The sequence below is a fragment of the Sus scrofa genome, chromosome 7 (genome assembly GCF_054392235.1).
Source record: "Sus scrofa isolate SSC_HxYL_T2T_F1_AM1 chromosome 7, Sscrofa_HxYL_maternal_Yorkshire_Landrace_v2.0, whole genome shotgun sequence".
In the NCBI taxonomy this organism is placed as follows: Eukaryota; Metazoa; Chordata; class Mammalia; order Artiodactyla; family Suidae; genus Sus; species Sus scrofa.
Window position 1 is genome coordinate 85515587 of NC_139389.1, and position 18301 is coordinate 85533887.

An 18301-nucleotide genomic window follows, 5' to 3' on the forward strand; every position below is an offset into this window, starting at 1 on the left:
CTCTTGCTGACTGAAACACTCTGCAGTCTTGTACAGTATTACTTTTAAATTATATGTATCTATTCTAGACTCTACCTGCATAAAGAGCAGTATTATTTATTTTAGCCACTAGATGAACATTGCAACTAGAATTGTAAATAGTTTTATTTTTATTAAAACATATGTAATTTTAAAATAATATTTAAATATAACTTCAATTTTAAATACATTCTTAAACTGTTGATTACTCTTATTTGTATTCTGCTTTTTAACTTCAGTAGTTTATTTTTAAAAAAATAAGTGTTTTTGAAACCATATAAAAATAATGTTAGGAGTTCTTATTATGGTTCAGTGGTTAAGCTTCCAGCATTTTCTCTGTGGCAGCATAGGTTCAAACCCTGGCCTGGTACAGTGGGTTAAAAATCTGGTGTTGCCACAGCTGTGGCATAGGTCACAGCTGTGGCTTGGATTTGAAACCTGGCCTGGGAACCTCCTTATGACATGGATGCTGCCATAAAAAATGAATAATACTGATTTTAGTTTGTGCTCTTATTTTTTATTATTTTATAATGATTTTTATTTTTTCCATCATAGCTGGTTTACAGTGTTCTGTCAATTTTCTACTATACAGCAAGGTGACCCAGTTACACATACATGTATACATTCTTTTTTCTCATGTGCTTTTATTTTGGAATCTATAAATAATAATCCCTGTAGATGGATTTGGAGGTAAAAGGGATGGAAAATGAGAATCTGTATATTTTCACTGATGTCAGAAGTGATATGCAGACACCAAAGATCAGATGGGCAGTTGAAGAATGTTGCAAATGTTTACTAAAGGCGCTGTAAGAAATAGTGTAAAAAGTAAATAAAGATGACTAGAAATCAGTCATTATTATTGGGCACAGAGTGGGTATTACAGATATTGAATTAGAAGAGAGAAAAGAGGAGAGAGGTAACTTGGGTGGGTCACTCAGAACCACCAAACCCATGATTCCAACCTGGAACTTTGGCATGATGTTCTGTTTAACTCAGAATGCCTGTTACAGGGGACCACTAGATAGAGAAAGCCTTTTTCCCTTCATACTTCATTTTCTGGACATACCAGAAGAGATAAGGATGTTCTCTAGGCAGGAATAGTTGCATCTCAGCTCCAGAAGGTGCTCCTTCAGGGACAGCGATATGGCCCCTCAGGCCGGGTCACTGACTGGGCTCCAGTGCCTCCTTCAAGATCAGTGATGAATCAGAGCAGATCAGACCTACAGTAATGAGACAGTGTCTCCTGAGATTCCAACCAGAACAATGTTCTTTCTATAGAGGCAGGAGCACAGCTATCACTCATTCCCTGTGAAGAGTATTGGGAACAGCAGTAGGGTGATTTGAGGACATGCCCACGCACAGAGGTAGATCTTAGAGGAGCAAGAAAACATGTTCCAGAGAATGCTGCGTCCTCGTTGCTGAGAAAATCTGATATTCAAAACATCTCTGTCTAGGCACGTTCTCGAGATTGTTCGTAAAGGATGCTTCCTTGACAATGACTGCTCCTGGTGTTGAGCCTGTTCAGAATGTGTACCTCAGTGAACTGTGAGCTAAAGAAGCTCATAGGAGGGAGGTAGAACTTTAATTTAGTAGAGGTGACATTTCCAGATTGTGCAACATCGCCCTCTAGAGGTTAACAATAGGAACAAATTTAGTCTTAAGGCTTTTGTGCCCCATGGTCCTCCTGGTCCTATTTAGGCTTGAATTTCTTAGCATTGTAATCTGACGAGACTGTTTCAGGGGGTGCTTATTAAGAGGCTCTTTTACTACTACAAATTAAGTAGTGTTATTTAAAACTATGAAGTAAATCATCCTCATTTTTTACATGAGGGAACTAAAGCAAGGACGAATGGATGAAATTTGTAGAAGGTCACAGTAAGAGACAACTGGAATTTGCCCACTGGTATGATTCAAGAATCTGTGTAGGAGTTCCCACTGTGGTGCAGCAGAAACAAATCTGACTAGTATCTATGGAGATGCGGGTTTGATCCCTGGCCTTGCTCAGTGGGTTGGAGATCTGGCATTACCCTGAGCTGTGGAGTAGGTCGAATACATGGCTCAGATCCTGCATTGCTGTGGCTGTAGTGCAGGCCGGCAACTGCAGCTCTGATTTGACCCCTAGCCTAGGAACTTCCATATGCCCCAGGTGTAGCTCTAAAAAGCAGAAAAAAAAAAAAAAAAAAAAAAGAATCTGTGTCCCTGACCACTTAAAATTGAGCACTGTGAACTTTAGATATTATGCTCCCCTATTAGAAGGGAAGTGAATTCTTTTGTTGTTATTGTTGTTGTTGTTGTTGTTGTTGCTATTTCTTGGGCCGCTCCTGCAGCATATGGAGGTTCCCAGGCTAGGGGTCGAATTGGAGCTGCAGCCACCGGCCTACGCCAGAGCCACAGCAACGCGGGATCCGAGCCGCCAGAGCCACAGCAACGCGGGATCCGAGCCGCGTCTGCAACCTACACCACAGCTCACCCAACGCCGGATCGTTAACCCACTGAGCAAGGGCAGGGATCGTACCCGCAACCTCATGGTTCCTAGTCGGATTCGTTAACCACTGCGCCACGACGGGAACTCCCTTTTTTTTTTTCTTTTTGTGAATTCTTTTTGAAGTTAAATGATTTGTCCAAGGACACATGAGGATTAGAACTTTTTTTTTTTTTTTTTTTTTTTTTTGTCTTTTGTCCTTTTCAGGGCCACACCCGTGGCATATGAAGGTTCCCAGCCTAGGGGTCCAATCGGAGCTGTTGCTGCCAGCCACAGCCACAGCCACAGCAATGCCAGATCCGAGCCGAGTCTACACCACAGCTCAAGGCAACGCCAGATTCTTAGCCCACTGAGTGAGTCCAGGTATCGAACCCAAAACCTCGTGGTACCTAGTCAGATTCGTTTCCACTGCGCCCTGACGGGAACTCCAAGAACTTAATTCTGTTAGACTTTAACCCCAGTTCCTACCACTATGGTATATATGAAACAGTACTATTTGAGAATAGATGTCATTTCACCAAGACACATACCCAGAGCAAAAATTCAGAAGAGAATAAAAACTAAAGAAAATCCCTAAGGAGACAAACACTGATGGGATGGGCAGTTAAAAAAAAAAAAAAAAGGAAAAGTGGATCAGAAAAACCTCAAAGTGTAGTCCAGAGTGTATATGGCAAATCAGAAATGACTGGTATTCTAAAATAGAAGGAAAGAGGAGTTTCAAGAAGGAAGGAATGTCCAACAGAGCAATTGCTGAAGAAATGTTATCCAGTGAGATGATGACTAAAGGTGTCTACCAATTTTTAGCAGCATAAAGATCATGATTTGAGTCTTCCAGCAGAAGCTCAACTGCAGTAGAGATAAGACAAAGGAGAAGAAAATTTGATTACAGAAATCTCTTTCCAGAGGTTGTATTGTGAAGGGAAAGAAAGAGACACTGTATTGACTAGACAAAGATTTGAGGTGCTAATAGTAGGGTTTTTAAAGACTGGGATATATTTACATGTTTTGGAAAAGATCTATAAGTAATGGATCAAAGTTCTGAAGAGACAGGTAGAATGGAATATGAAACTCAGGCAGGAGGACTAAGTTTTGGTAAGAGGAGAAATAGTTCTTTCCAATTTCATTAGAATGAAGGGAAAAAGAATTGGTTTGGATTTGTCTTATTTCAAGGTGTGATGGCAGAAAGGCGAAACATCTATTAGTTTCTAGTGGAATCACTTTTTTGTTTGTTTTTAATCAATAGAAATTAAGTGCTTCCCAAGAAAGTGAATAGCAGAGGTCCTGGCTTAGGAAGTCCTTGCAGTGTGAGAAGATTTGATATAGTCACTGTAGGACTTGACAACTGCAGAGAAAAAGACTACTTTCCTGGCAACACCATCAGTCTAGTTAGTGTTGAAGATGACAATGGGTTTCAATGTCCACAATTTTGTATCTGTGTGATATTCTCGAACTCTGCTTATCAAATATACATTGTAAGAATGCAAGTATTGATCTATGATTGGGAATTAATAAGATCACAGATTTGACACAGAAATGGGGCAAGAGCAATGAGGTTAACAACTAAAGACTCATTGAAGGGGGGCCAGGTTTTGGATATTGTAGATAAGGAAACAAAAGGTAGGAAGCCTCTGAGAAATAAGATGACAGTAAAGGGATCAGGGGACTACATAATCATGAACAGTCGAAGAGCAAGTGCAGTACAAGTAACTGAGTATAAGAACGTGAGGATGCAAGGATTTAGAGAGGAGGTAAGTTGTCAGAGGTGGAGAAGCAGCTAACTGGAGACTTGTCATCAGATCTTTCTAGCATGTGGCTGTGGGAGTTAATGACTGAAGGGGATTCTAATTAATAGTCTTCAAGGATAACCTTTTTGGCCAATCCATGGCATGTGTAAGTTCCCAGGCCAGGGATGGAACCCTCACCACAGCAGTAAATAAAGCCGCATAAGTAACAACACCGGATCCTGAACCTGTTTGAGCCAAGGAATTCCCCATGTGGACATTAAGGTCATGTGTATTTTAGGTTACAGGAGAATCTTCTCTGTTAACATCCTCAATATATAAGGAAGAGTGCTTGATGTTTATAAAAATGAGATTGAAAAAAGGAATAAGGAACAGTAGGGGTGAAAGGCAAAGCCTCAAGGGAGCAAAGACCAAGAGTCTGGGTGTTCTTAGGGGGCAATAGTGAAGAGAATGCTGCTCCTAGCTCAAAATCGGATGTGTTTTAGATGAGATAGAATGAGGAACAGCCCCAAGAGAAAGGAACTGTATCCCAAACAGTCAGATTTCGGTTAAGGTATGAGGAACTAATTTTCACAGCGTTATTGAAAGTTTGTTTCCAGTAGACTGGGGATTTAGGAGCCAAAGTGAAAGCGTTTCATGCAAGAGCACGAGGCAGTTGGGTAGCATAGAAAATGAAACAGGGTCATCCTCCTTGGTGAATCATTCCTCTCTGGAAGGAGTCAATCACAGGTACAACTGAATGTGCTTTCAAGGGTCCTAGTGCAGAGGAACATGGCCAGAATCAACTCATCAGACCAGCCAGTGCTCAAGTCACTCAGCAGATGTCATAAATCAGTAAATGGTGGCTATCCAGATGGCTTCAGCTCCCATATGCTATATGACATGACACACACTACTGCAAAATCTATGTGTGTGTCTATTTATAGATGGAAGCACTAGAGAAAAACGATCTCTACCTCACATTCCGAGGGCACACCTGGAGAACAATCCCCAAAGTCCTGCTATCACTGCACTCACTGCTTATAAATAATGGCCCAGGTCTCTGCAATGAAGGCTGTAATGTGCTGGAAGACTTTGGAATATTTATCGAGGTTGACTGTGACTCCTCTTCCTTGGTTTCCTATCTACTGATAACTGAAGTCTCTGACCCCTCTTTCTTTCTTTCTGAACATTGTCTCTCGTCCCTCTCTTCTCTTGCCTCCTTGTCTAATAGGGAGTCTAAAGACAATCATCCCCAAGCTCTTTTAAAAATGCCGTCAGTCAACAACTTCCTCACCCTCTTCCATTTCACCTGCCTGCCAAATCCAAAGATGGGATGAACTCCCTTGTCTGCTATTACAGCCACCTGGAACCCTGGACTAGACTGTGGGATAGTGAATGATGGCAAAGCTGTTGGCTAATCTTATTGATCATATAACACACTGCAGTGCTATGGAAAGCCCTTTAATGTTTAAGGCTATGGAAAGTACTATCTATTGACTACAAATAGATTTACTTCTTTATCCTTATTAACAGAATCCCGATATTCTTTTAGTTAGCAATGTTCCTAGACAAAAAATATACACCTCCCCCAGACTTTCACAGCTTGGGTCCACCATGTACTCTGTCATGATTAACAGGGTGTACGTATCCTGAGCAATTTATCGTTTTTTCCTAATCAATAGAATTTTCCACTTTTTCTAATAATCCAAACTGTCAACATCTTGGTGCCTTGATTCTACATACTAAAGGTCAAAAGTTCTTTGTATGCCAAATAGAGGGAAAAGACCATTACCATATTTCCATATGGCATATGGAAGTTCCTGGGCCAGGGGGTCGAATCAGAGCAGCAGCTGCTGGTCTATGCCGCTTCCAGAGCAACACTGATCAGAGCCACATCTGCAAACTACACCACAGCTTGTGGCAATGCCAATCCTTGAGCCACTGAGCAAGGCCAAGGATCCAACTGGCATCCTCACAGAGACTATGTCAGGTTCTTAACCCACTGAGCTACAATGGGAACTCTGATGCTTGTTTAATTTTTGTGATCTTACCCATACATTTCAGGGCCAAAAAAGGAAAACTAGGATGAAAACAGCTGAAATTTTAGCTTTAGTTCCTATATCACCTTATAATTAATAGGAGCCATTTTATCATTTGAGTTTTTATTCAAATATAATACCCATATAAGAAAATGTGATATATTCTAAGGGTACAGGCTGAAAAATTTTCACCAAATTGACACCCTTATAACCAGCATCCAGAAGAAGAAACAACTTTACCAACACTTAAGAGCTCCTTTTATGATATTGTCCCATGCTTAATAATATTCTGACTTTTACAAGAGTAAATTAGTTATGTCCGTTTATGTACCTTATAAGAATGACGTGTTTATTGGCCATTTGAATAACTTCTTTGTAAAATGCCTCTGAAAGACTTCTGCTTTTTCTATCAGTTTGCTTGTTTTCTTGTTGATTAGAAGATGCTATTAAATCAAAATGAGTCCTTTTTGATTAATATATACTGCAAATATCTCCTACTCACTGGCCATCTTTTTAATTACTGAAATAATTCAATTTTAATGACAATTTTAATAAAGTCCAGTTTTGCTGTTTAGACATTTTTTCGTCTTGTTTAAGAAATGTGTATCTAACACAAAATATTGAATACGTTCTGTACTTTTTCTACAAGCTGTATATGTTATTCTTACATTCAGATCTGCCCTCTATCTGACTGCTATTTATATACAATCTTAAGACCATGACACATTTTTCCATTTGACAAATTATTGGATGCCACTTACTGAAAGAAATTCTTTATCCTTGACATGTAATGCAAATGTTTTCCCATTTTTATTGCAGTAACTTTTTAGTATTTTTTTATCACAAAATTTTATTTTGGAGTTCCCATCGTGGTGCGGTGGAAATGAATCCCACTAAGAACCATGAGGTCGTGGGTTCGATCCCTGGCCTTGTTCAGTGGGTTAAGGATCTGGCGTTGCCATGAGCTGTGGTTTAGCTCGCAGATGTGGCTCGGATCTGGTGTTGCTGTGGCTGTGGCGTAGGCCAGCCGTTGTAGCTCCGATCGGACCCCTAGCCTGGGAACCCTCTCCATGTGCCACAGGTGTGGCCCTAAAAAGCAACAAAAGAAAACAAAACAACAACAAAAAAATTTTATTTTGCCTCTCATCTCCACTGCTCATATCATTCTCCTTCATTTCAGTTTTCCCTCTGCTTTACAATTTTTTCTTTATGTTTTACTGTCACCAGTTACTTATTACATTGAGGATGCTGTTCTCTAAATTTTGTTCCAATTACTAAAATGTATTCTTTTCAGAAGTTTTCTTCTCTTTGTGCTCAGGATTTTTTCCCATTTTGTTTGTTTCTTACAACATTATTACATCTTATCTACTTCAGGTGGCAAGTTAATTTGAAAACTCTCTTAGTATGTTGCCCATTTCATGCAATGCTGGTGGAACAAATTAGATATTCTTCTAACTTTAGATTCAAACTCTGAGATCCACTTAAAACATAGAATTTGTGAAACATTAGACTCCTCAGTGTGCACCGCTAACAGTTTCTTGAATTTCTCAGACAAGGACAATGGGAGCGAGGGTGAAATGAAGGAGATACAGGCTGGGCATTCAACTTTGCTCTCCCTGAGTCTTCTATGATGAGAAGATGTGAGTTTTGCTTAGAAAAAAGCAAAAAGGAAAAATTCATTATAGACACAGGATTTCTATGCAATTAAAAATAAGTTAATATTTACTTGATTGTTGTTTCTTTCCCAAAACAGCAAAAACAAAACAAAACAAAACAAAACCCATTTCATCAAAAATATACATATTCTGGCTAGCAAGAAAAACAAATCAGGTTGTTCTCAGAGAAAGAGTAATTTGTTCCTGGTAAGTGGAACAACAGGAATCATACGCCATTCAGAGTCTGCACTTGCTGTGGGCCCAGATAAAAGAAGCTTTTGGGCCAAGGAGAATTAATTGGATTTTCCTCAATTTTTATGTTGAGACAAACACACTGAAACCAGCACTTTATTGACTTGAGGAGGAGCCATAAAAACCTATTTATACATCTTCACTTTCTTGCTATGTTAAAATTATGATTCTTATTCTCCAGATCATTCTCTCAGCCACATCAACCAATGAAGCACTGATTCCTTGTCCTCTCTTTCTTTTCTTTATCCATATTCTCGCCCTTTCCTTCTCCTGTTTTTCCCTCTTTTCTTCTTGCTCTCTGACTCTCACTCTAGATGGCTCTAGATTTGCTCTCAGTGATTCTGCCCCCCTCCACTCCCATCTTGTCACCAGAGAGATACTGTACAGGTACAGCCCCATCTGTCCCACTGTGGGTCTCTTAGGATGCAGTAGTACACAGCGGTGTCTCTCAGTGTCACCCGGGGCAGGATCAAGGTGCTGGACTTTCTGTCTGAAGCTATGGTCAGAGAAGCCATGCTGTTGGTCACATTGCTTTGTAAGCCATGAATGATGTACTGTGGACTCTGATTGGGATTTTGCCGATACCAATGTATATAGTCAGCTCCACTGATGGTAGAGTGGTTACAAGGCAGCTTTACATCTTCTCCTTCAGCACAGTCCTTGGAGTTTGGCTGGGTGGTCTGAGCATCAATCATAGTCCCTATGTCAAAAAAAAATGCAAATTAACTCCTGACCACAAATCATTGTAATTCTACGAGTCCGTGACATAATGCTCCCATAACTCTCTGGCAGCTACCCACTGCTTTAGTGTTTTTATTTATGTTCTCCAAAAAATGTAATTGGCATTCATTACAGAGACCAAAGACATATGCCAAGAATGGCTCTGTAACATGGCTCCTTGGCTCAATATATGCAGAGACTTCTTCCAACATGGATACTGCTAAGGACTCTGCTGAGATCAGGGCTATGAGTTCACCTGTCATTTAGAACTTCGTCCTCCCTAGAAAATCCCTAGATCAGGTCTCACTTCCATCCCTAGCATGCTGAATAAAGCACAGGGAGAACAAATGACCCTTCATGGTCCCTTGGATTCAAAGCCTTCCCTTGTAGACACAGAACACTCACCCAGGGTCAGAAACACAGTTACTCCAGTCACCAGCCTCATACTTCAAGGACAAGCCAAGACTGTGGGCTCAGAGCTAGTCTTGGTGTCTGATGCTAGGCTTCGAGTTTCCAGAGAACAGAAGCAACAGCTGCTACTAAGGACTTAGACCACCAGGGCAGCTGCCACTGTGTTGTGGCCAAGACCTTCTCAGCCAATGACAGTGCAGTTCCTTGTCTGGGTCCTCCTCCCCTGTCTTAGTCATGTCCCCAGAAGAAGACAAGAATATCAAATAGCCATTCCCATCTCACAGGGTGCCCACTGCCGTCATCTGTGAAGTTTAAAGTCTGGCTCTGGTTGGGGAACTCCAAGCACAATGATATGTTCATCCAGATATATTTTTGAGCTATTTGTTCCTTAAAGAAATGGGCTGATGCTCCATGGAGCTTGTGGAAAGCATTGATTAACCTCATAAAATTGCACTGAGCTCTGTGTTATAAGGAGATGAACACTCCCATTCCCATTCCAGAAAATGAACGTGTGATTCCAAAGTAGTCAGTGACAGGCTTGACAGGGGTGGGGGCAGGAAATTAATAACATTAAGACTAAAAGCTACACATCCCGGAGCTCCAGGTTCTTATAAAGTTCCCTGGAATCACGCATCCACAACATCTAGATAGACATTTCTCTGTGTATCTGTTCTTGATACAGTAACTGATGACGTGGAGAGTGTTCACCTCATCCTCCTCGAAGACTGATCCTTCATCCTCATGTCTCCATGTCCATGCTTGCAGGTGCTGTGCACCAAGGATGCTGAGGCAGAGAGAAAAGACAGGAGGGAAAGAAAACAAAGCAGGGAGGGAGGAGGTGGGAGGGGGTGATAGAAAAAGTTAGCCGAGGGAAGAAAAAAGAGCACAAGGAATAGGGAAGGTAAGGGATAATCAGGGTAGGGAAAGAGAAAGCAGTGTTTATGGAGGTACCTGGAAAGGGTTTAACTACTGGGCTAAAGGCCCTGAGTTCTTTTTGTTTGTTTGTTTTGTTTCGTTTTTTGTCTTTTTATGGCCATACCCGTGGCATAGGGAGATTCCTGGGCTAGGGGTCAAATCGGAGCTACCGACGCTGGCCTACACCACGGCCACAGCAACATGGGATCCGAGCCGCATCTGAGACCTACATCACACGCCAGATCCTTCACCCCACTGAGCAAGGCCAGGGATCAAACCCGCGTTCTCATGGATACAAGTTGGGTGCGTTAACTGCTGAGCCACAACGGGAACTCCAGAGCCCCTGAATCCTTGACCACACACACTCAATGAGGGATTATAAAGTACAAGTTGTCTAAAGAGGAAGAAAGTATGTCATCTTTCCTTTTTCTTGGAATATCCATAGAAAACATAACCTTTCTTTCTCCCAGAAGAGAATGCTGTTTCCAGATGAAGCAGCCCCCTCTTGTGACTGAATAAATGAACTGCAGCGCTAAACCCAGGGCAAAAGTCAGTCAGCAATCTTTTCAAGGACTCTTCAGATTTGAAGGTAAACATCTTACTTGTAATACCTTTTTACTCGTCTGTGTTTTCTTGTTCCTATAACACCGCACAGAAGGTTTTAATTGTTTTTATTGCTTTATTTCAGTCAAGTGATTCTCAGTTGTTGGCTTCTCTTTCAATTTTCCCTTTCTAACTTCCCATATTTAAAGGTTACTTTCAAAGCCCAAGAATTACCTGTTCCTGAAGGAGTACCTCAGTTATTTATGAATTTAGTGAAAGAATTTATGCTGAGCATCTCTTTAAATAATTCTAAAAACAATCTCCCAGGTTTATGGAAGATATACGAAATAAATGACACCAACAGGACAAATATAGGGTTGTATTTGTGGACAAAATGCAAGAGCAGACAACAAACTTCCCGCCTAGGATGGAGGAAAATTAGATTGAATTAGACATTTACAGGAGTAAATGTCATGGTAATCATGCTTTATTCATTTAATAAGTATTCGTAAATATTCACCGGGAGCCTGTTCTGTGGAAACACACACACAGATAAGCCAACAAGTACTACTGCTGAAAGTATTTAAACAGGTAAGAATGTATAATATTATTATATTAGCAAAAAGCAGAAAAAAAGTAATTAACAGTAACTTTTTTGATTACTGATTTCTTTCCCTTATTTTTTAGAGGATGCTCAAAACCAGAAAAAAGTGTCATTTTAAATAACAACTGAAAGACAAAAATACTCTTTATGAAGAATCTAAACCATGCTTGTCTAGTCTATTGGCTCTTTTCAGAGCTTTGAATTTTAGAGGGTCATATCTCTAAAACTATGTGAAATGAGGTTTTCTTTCTTTGCTTGATGAAAACTAAAATAACGTACATAAACCTCTCAGAAAATTGAGAGAATCTGACAAAATGCTAACACCTCTGCATGATGGATACTCTCAAAAATCCAGAAATAGAAGAGAAATTCCTGGATCTGATAAAGGCTATCAATGAAGAAGATATTACAAGTCCTTCTCTATAGGGTCACAAACAAGACAGGTAAACTATCACTACTCCATGTCACTGTCCTACCAGAGGGCCTGGCATCAAATGAGGAGAAAACATAAAATGAATTAAGTTTGAAGACTGAGAAGTAAACCATTTTTATCCAGAGATATTAACATTTGCAGAAAATAAAAAAGTACCTCTAAACAAACCAAAAGAACTAGTACTAATAGATGAATTAAAAAGGTCACTAAACATAGAAATCAATTTTATTTCTATATTCTAGTCAAAAGCATTAGAAAGTACAATCAAAATGCCATTTATCAAATGCTTGGGGACTAATTTAATACAAGGCATGCAAGTCCTCTACAAAAATTTTAACCTTAATAAAAGAAATTAGAGAGGACGTATGTTAAAAAAAGAGAATATCACATGAATCTAAAGACTGTGTGTTAAGATACCTATTGTCTTAAATGAATCCATAAATTCAACACAATCCCAATCAAATCACTAGCAACCTTTTTTGTGTTAGAAGCTAATTCTCTAACTCACATGAATGTGCAAAGACCTCGCGTAAGCCTTGAATAATAAGAAGAAAGCATGACTTGCATTTCCAGATTTCAAAAATATATGAAGCTTACACATCTGTGATTTTGAAGCTCCGAGGAGAGACCACGTGCAGGGGCCATGATCATCCCTGAGTACGGCTGCAATGAGAGATGAGCCTGGCCCTCTGTGGTTGCAGCGGAGCCCTTGACACGTGAGTCAGTGATTTGAGGGGTTCCAGGGCTGTGGGGTCCCCAGAAGTCACATGAAGTGGACGGACCATGAGATAATGAAATAGTAGCTGTTTGAAGCCACTGAGTTTTGGGGTGCTTTGTGATGCTGCAAAACCCAATGCCTCTGAAGTCCTGTAAAGGAGTCTTGCTGAGGACTTGAGAGAAACTGGCAAGAATAAAACTGCTTTTCTCCTCTCTCTGATTTCTGATTATCTCTGATATCTGGACCTGGAACATCTGTCTGTCTCACTAGACTTCATTTCACAGATGGCTGATATGGCCATAGCACTCCTGCCCTGGCACAGAAGAGGAGCTGGTGGTGCTCAGATGTGATGGGAGCCTGGGGCCCCCACGGCGCAGGAGCCGGTGGCTGGATGCTCAGGTTGGGGCCCTCCGTAAAACAGGGAGATGTAAGCTTTTCTTGTCCAATGTGCTTTGTATATTTCACCCATTCTTCTCACTCCATGTGACAAAACTCTAAAAAATGAGGGGCTATTTAAAAGGTCATGCCTGTGTCTCTATGAATAATCAAAATTTAACAGACTATTTTCAATTTCAGATCCATTTGAGAAGCCAAGAAAATTTCCTTAGTTATGCATGACTTTAATTTTCTGGTAAGGACTCTCCACTCCAAATGAACATCCCCCTCATGTTTATAAGAGTAGATTTTCCAAATTATGTGCCACTGCATCCAGGAATTGGATTATGTGTGTGGGAAGAGCTTTATTCCATCACCTCAAAGGCAAGCAAGAGGCCCAGGGAACTTGCAGTCATGAATCCGTTTGAAGCAGCACTCTACATGATGGGCTGTGTAAACATCATCGGTTTCTATATGTTCAATGTTGTGCAAAGGCTGGGAAGCATTGTGTGGCAGCAATGCCCAGATGAGCCATATTTCATCCTTGCTGTTTTTCTCTGCCTTTTGTTTCTACCAATCCAGAGGTAGCTAAAGCCAGAGATCATTACTGATAGTATTAAAAAATCTCCTTCCTCGGTCTTTCTGTCAATAATGTAGGATACTCAGCTTGGAAGTTGACCAGCACCTCTTCTTTGGTGTTGTTTCACACCATTGACCTTAGTGTACAGGGAACTACAGGTTCTCCTCACTCAGTCCCGTGCTATACCTTCCGCTTCTACACACCGTCACAACCACTCCCCGTCTGATGATAAGTAGATCCATTGCATCCTTGTAAATAACCTTCAAAAAATAAATCTGTATCTCTTAAACGGTTTCAGTCTGAGGGATTTGTGTGCCATCCAAAGTTGTTTTTATGCTATGTATTATTTCTTCCGAAATGTTAGGTAGTGGTAGTAGTAATGTTAAAAACAACAAACCTACAAAAAAAGAGATCAGTGGGGGAGGGGAGAACACAATGGCAACATGATTTAAGAAGCTGGACAGGAGCTGGATAACTAGTTACTAATGTAGATGTTGGGAGAAAACTGAAACTGAAGCTATTAGATGAAGATGACCTGAAGCAAGTTAATTCATGTAGACAAAACTCAGAAAGGCTCCAGAATTAGAGGCTTTTAGAGTACTAATGGGGTATTAAACTGGTGGGGTATCTGGAAACCTACAAAATGAGCACAGCACCAGATATTCAACTAACCATAGACCTGGAAATTAGGAAGCAAGAGACTTAGATCCTAGAATTTGGTTGCTCATCCAACATCACAATCCCAGTAAAAATGGAGGATAGACCAAGTTTAGTATGAACTTCCCCAGCCAATCGGATATCAAAAGTGATGTGCAAAGGGCCCCATAGGAGAAGAAATGAAATACAGATGTCCATGTACCGGGAAGATTGAACTAAAGCAAAAGCAAAATCCCCAATGAGTTAAATGAGGCAGAATTGAGTGTTATGGTATGAAATATGCAGATTTCCATGCCAGGTGAGTGAGAAGGTACTGCACATGTTCTTGTGCTGCCTTCATGCATGCAAAGAAATACGACTGAAGAATGAGCTCTTAGGATGTAGCAACAGTGAAGAGTCAGTATTACCCCAGTTTAACCAGATTGTTTTAGGTAGTTTGAGTTCATCTGATAGGTTCATTTAGTTCACTTGGGATCATGGCAAAAGAGGAAGCCAGGAATCTGACTTGATGATGTGGCCAGTATACTGGTGGGAGTCAAGGTTAGTGATGTTCAGTAACCGTCCCACTGTTGAGGGAGCTACAGTGACTGGAATGCCTGTTTGCCTATGTCTGCAATTCCTGTGATTATGAACACCTTTATTTTTTTTTTTTTTTTGCTTTTTAGAGCCACACCTGTGGCATAGGAGGTTCCCAGGCTAGGGGTTGACTCAGAGCTGAAACTGCTGGCCTACACCACAGCCACAGCAATGCTGGATCCAAGCTGCATCTGCGATCTACACCACAGCTCACAGCAATGCCAGATAATTAACCCTCTGAGCGAGGCCAGGGATCAAACCAATGTCCTCATGGATATTGGTCGGATTTATTTCAGCTGTGCCCTAACGGGAACTTCTGATTATTGAAGACATTTTGATGCATGGAATCTGCTTTTCCACCCCACACATGGCTCTGCATCAGCTGGCACCAGAGCAGCTCCAGGCAGGGGTCTGGGTGGGGCTGCAGGTGCCTGGGAAGCCCTGAGTGGAGGCATAAAGGTCAATGGCTGAGTCTTCAGGCTGGGATCCTGTGATGCACATGCAGCTGTAACACTCCTTTGTATTCAGACAGACTCAGGCTCATCTTTCCTCCTTCCCACCCCCATTTAAAGTCATTACAAAGAGGTTCTTGGGGCTTTGAGCAGGTCCCCCTCTGTACCAGTGTAAAACACAGAAAGAGCTGGAAGGGAAATTGCATGTGAAATTGGTGCTCTCTCCTTCCTGAGCCTGCAGAGATGGAGGACCAGGTTCCACACTCCAGGGGCTGCTCAGTCCTGTTCAGGAAGACAGGGTCACACATAGAAACTGATCTCTGTACAGAGTGTTCATTCTCTCCACACATCCCCAGACAGAACCTTGAGGTGCCTGACTGCATCCTCTTCCTTCCCCAGACTGTTCACAGTTGCTTTGGCAGTGCCTGGACTCATGGCCAAGATGAAGCCAGAGGATTAGCAAAGATGCTGACAAAGGATTCCTTTCCATTTATCCTGACTAAATATCCTCAGTAAAAGAACACTCTGGAGCCTAGACCTGTGCATATTTTGCTCCAGAAAACAAGTCTCTGCATCTGGTTTAAGCCAATCAGAGACAAGACCACATAAACATCCTAGAAAGACTCAAAGCCTAAGATGAAAGAACTAGGGAAATGATTTTTTATGATGATTCCAGATAACTAGACCTAGGTTTGTAATGTGAGCATATTTAAGTGATACTGCCACTTTAAATTATCTTGGGGCAAGCTTTCAAATTTAGACAAGTTTACATGTGTTCTGTATAATTGACTTAAAGTCAAAAATTCAAGACTGAGAATGTATTAGTAGAAAGTTACTCAGGACACCTGCTTCACATGACATAGAAGGAATTTTTATTTAAAAAGAAATCTTCTTATCCAGACCACAGATGAAGCAACCACAGGACAACCACTTCTTGTCTGGGGTCTGCAGGTGTGCATTTCAGCTTGGGTCCTGCAGCAGGGGGGCTCTCTCTTATTGAGCTCTGGGGTTTTTGTTCACCTTTTCCTATTACTTCAAGCACCGTGAGATCTCGGAGAGCACAGAAGTACGTAGCAGAATCATCCAGCTGTAAGGCTGAAATGGTGAGGCTGATGAAATTTTGTGCTTTCTGGAAGTTTACGGAGTAGCGGCCATCCCTTGCATTTGAGCTATCAGAATACTGATGAATAAGGAAAGTCATCTCTCCACTGGGAGGCTGTTTATACCAAAAAAGATTGTAGTAGATCCAGGTCCAACCTATTTCATAGCGACAGTTTAGGGTGACTGCCTCTCCCACTTGACTGAACACAGCTGGCTGGTCTTGAGTAACTTCCTGGGTCACACCGGATCCTGTGGGAAAAATCAGAAAACTGAGATCAGTAGTGAATAAAATAATGGAGGAATTAGACTACATTAGGACCCAAAGACAAGCCCAGTTGAAATCATAATATGCCTGCTTTCCTGCCATCCCCCTTCCTCCCCGAGTCCATGTGAAGCACCCGGGCCTGTGTGCAGTCCTTTCCCCCTGAACCTTCCCACCATGTGTGGGACCATCCCTACCAGAGAAGACGGAGGCCAGGAAGAGCCAGAGCAGGCTGGAGAGCGGCATGTGGCACGGATTCCCCTGTACAAGTGTGCTTTGTTGTGCCTCAGGCTGAGCGTTCAGTGTCTTGGAGTGTCTGGCAGCTCATATACATAGTCCCTGGGTTCCTGTGTGACTCCCCCAGACAGGAAGCAGGGCTTGTTATGTTCATAGACCACGTGTTCTATGCACAGATGAGAAAAAGTCTGGCTCCCCACAAACCTTTACTTTGTCTACTTGTCTTTCCCAGGTCGTTATGTTAGGCAGGTCCTAAAAAAGGAAGTGGAAAAAGCAAGTAGGATTAATGATTTGAATCAAGGGGAGCTGAAGACTAAACAAGATGATATACATTGGTAATTACTCCACAGAAAAATTTTACTAACTTATTGAAAATAGATTAGTATAAACTATGAACCCTTCCGGTGATCTACGTACTGGTCCTTCATTGAGTCTGTATTTACTTTTCTTCATCTGGAATCTAATGACAATTTTAGAAACTCACAGACTTTGGCTTTCTTGGTGAAAGACAGTCTTACCCAAATAAATAAATGTATCTCTTTTTTACTGGTTTCTAGGGCTCTCCTTCAGTCTTTCTACAAATAAGTTCCTTCAATATCAAATGATAAAAAATCATTCCTTCTAATTTTCAGAATCTATTCAGTTTATGTTTATATGAAATTATTACAGGAATAAAATATTATTCTTTGGACATCTGACACTGAGTCTTATTTATTAGATTCTGAAGACAATCAGGATAGTCAGTCCAGTTGCCTCCACAAGTAGAATTGTACTTATTAGTTCATATTTCCTAGAATTGTCCTGATGTCTCATTTTCTATCCCATTGGCCCAAACATTGAGTCTCACTTGTTATTGGCTTGTTATTTTTCTCTTTGTAAAATAAAGTCAAGAGGAGCATGCCAGATCTTTGTGTGACACAGAGCTACAATGCACTCCTACAAAACATGATATCTATAGGCTACAAACATGTCAACACCACATCCGGTGGTGACTGGCATTTTGTAAACTGTTACATAATTGGGTGGAATATAGCTGTCAATCTTCTATTTGGTTTCATTGTTTTAATGGATGAATTACTATTAAAAAAAAAACCAAAGGCAAAGGAACAACTGGAAATGATATAACAGACAAGGTCTCTAAAACAGCCAGTCCCTTGATTTTAAGGCCAAAATAACTCACTAATGAGTGGTGCAGGGAGGAGTGTTGATATTTAGTGAGACACCTCTTCCTCTGTTCCATTTCACCCCTGAGAGCTTAGGGCAGCAGATGTTTGCCATTACATGTAACTAAGCAGAGGAGACCATAAATGGCATCCTAGGCAACAGCATATTATAAAATATATATGTGAATATAATAATTATATATACACATACATAAGGAAATTGATAGTCATGAAATTTTTTTGAATAGAGAATTTACTGTGATTCACCAGTTTTTATAAGTTCCTGGGCTAGGGGCTGAATCAGAACTACAGCTGGAGCCTACACCAGAGTCACAGCCAGCAATGGATCTAAGCCCCATCTGCAATCTTCACCACAGTCTATGA

The 18301-nt window shown here is 41.0% G+C and overlaps 2 protein-coding genes and 1 pseudogene across 10 annotated transcripts in view; all 3 read right to left on the reverse strand.

Annotated features, from left to right (window-relative positions):
* LOC102166266 (uncharacterized) overlaps positions 1–18301 on the reverse strand; it is a 565109-nt gene that overhangs the window by 519223 nt on the left and 27585 nt on the right.
* LOC102160313 (T cell receptor delta constant) overlaps positions 1–18301 on the reverse strand; it is a 660440-nt gene that overhangs the window by 436080 nt on the left and 206059 nt on the right. The window lies entirely within an intron of this gene.
* LOC102162875 (T cell receptor delta variable 1 pseudogene) lies at positions 16047–16824 on the reverse strand (annotated as a pseudogene). Its single transcript, XR_014811457.1, has 2 exons — positions 16715–16824; positions 16047–16504 (listed from the first exon to the last, which is right to left on the reverse strand). The product of XR_014811457.1 is annotated as a T cell receptor delta variable 1 pseudogene (transcript).